The sequence below is a fragment of the Cucurbita pepo genome, chromosome LG01 (genome assembly GCF_002806865.2).
Source record: "Cucurbita pepo subsp. pepo cultivar mu-cu-16 chromosome LG01, ASM280686v2, whole genome shotgun sequence".
NCBI lineage: Eukaryota > Viridiplantae > Streptophyta > Magnoliopsida > Cucurbitales > Cucurbitaceae > Cucurbita > Cucurbita pepo.
The window spans coordinates 981,807-983,795 of record NC_036638.1 but is presented as its reverse complement, the minus strand read 5'-3'; the positions used below and the strand labels follow the sequence as shown (position 1 = coordinate 983,795).

At 30.8% G+C, this 1,989-nt stretch overlaps 1 long non-coding RNA gene across 1 annotated transcript; it reads left to right on the top strand.

Annotated features, from left to right (window-relative positions):
* The first annotated feature begins 1,268 nt into the window (after positions 1–1,268).
* Positions 1,269–1,989, top strand: LOC111809867. The gene is made up of 2 exons (XR_002817326.1): positions 1,269–1,352; positions 1,472–1,989. It is a non-coding gene; the product is annotated as an uncharacterized LOC111809867 (long non-coding RNA).

The window sequence follows — 1,989 nt, the reverse complement described above, 5'->3', positions numbered from 1 at the left end:
TTTACAATCTCGATCTTAATATTTTATTTTTCTAAAGATATTTTGATTTTTAATATATATATATATATAATAGATTAAGTGATTCAATAACGTACTAATCTTTATCAATTTTGCATCATGATTATTCACTTTGATACGATATTTTTTTATTGTTAAACTACATTATACATGATTGATATCGTAACAAAATATAATTATTAATTATACCTCATTTTTAATTATTATTATTATTAATATTATAAAGAAATGTATATAAAAAAAAAATTATTTTCATGTCCAACTTGCATATTTTTGTCTCCAAATTGAAAGCATAAAATAAAAGAAAGAAATAAAGCTGCACAACAAAGATAAAGAAATGTGTGTATATATATAATTTGGATTAATTTGTTTAAGAGAGATTCTGCTACCTAACCTATGAACATGCCATAATCTATGGGGGTTTTTTCCTATTCCTTCTAATTACTTCATTTGTTTTATGACATGAGAATTAATGAGTTTAATTTCATTATCAATTTCTTCCATAATAATAATAATTATTGGAGGATGAAAGTCTCTTCGCTAATTTAGGGAACAGTCATAAGTTTATAATCAAATAATACTTTTCAGACATTTTAAGAAAGTCCAAAGCAAAGGTATGGGAGCTTATACTCAAAGGGATATCATACTATTGTGAGAGTCGTATTCGTCTGACAACAATAATAGATAAATTATTTGAATTTTCTTATTCAAGTTGGCGAGGTCATATGATTGGATTTTAGTCCTATTTTTTTCTATTATTTATTTCGTCTAACTAAAACAAATCTGTTCATTAACATTTATTTTGTAATTTAAAATTTATTGAGACATAATTTTGGTCTGCACTCAAAATCATCTTTCACGATTTTGTTGTCTCCCTTTTTTTCTTATTATTATTTTTTTATTCTCCTAACTTGGATTTCACTATTCCAAATCTTTGTTCCAACGGATTCTTTTATATATATATATAATTCTATTTATCTATGATTTTGTACTTTATTTTAATTTTTTTTGTTTAATTAGCTGAATTATTTTTGAGTTTAATTAGTTGGTTAACCTATAATTTTTTAGTTTAGTGTTCGAGATTAATTAAATTGAATTGTTGGGGTTAATTGATCGGCTCGCTTCTTCACAAGTTTATCTCCACCTTGACGAGTTAGGAATGACGACTCTATTGTCCACTTTGAAAAGCTCTCATGGCTTTGGTCTGGACTTCGGAAAAGGCCTCTCTCAACCCATGATCTTCCATGGTACTCACTCCCTAGTTAAGTTTTCCATTTCTTCTAATTTTTTCCATGTCTTTGGCCCGAGCCGTATGAGCACAATTAATCTTCCAGGTTTGTTTGAGCTTCAAATCAAGAAAACAAAAGGAAAAGAATGCTATTGAGATTCATGAATCTGAATTAAATGAACAATGTGGGCATTTGGTTAATGGATGTTGCAATTTCACTTTCAGCGCCTTCATTTCTCTGTTCATTGAAGAAAGGCACTGGTTCGGGATTTGAGATTTGAGCAAGAAGAAACATGTCTTTTTGGGGGAAAGTGAAAGCTTGTATGCCAAATCAAAGCAGGGACCGAGTACTGTTTTAAATGAGAATCCACGATTTGGGTCACTGAACAATGATCAGAATCAATCATTTGATGGGGTCAAACAGAAAGTGTCCCCAAGGTGTTCGACGAAATGCCTGTGGGACAAATCAAGGGACAACCATATCTTGTGCTTGTTGGAGAAGTTGTCTGGTGACTCGTGAGGTTAGTAGTACCAAACAACTCCTTTTGGCTATGGTTGAAATGTTCGGATAAATTTTGTTTGTGGACTAAATGCATTTAACCCAAGTTGATGAACCCAGAAACCTAGCTAATTGCACATGTTTTGAGTTTTGAGCCCCCTTGAGAAGGGGAACTGTTTGGGAATTTAATTGCTCTGTTTTAGTACATTGGTCTGCTCTGTATTAAAGCCATCATTTCATTGCA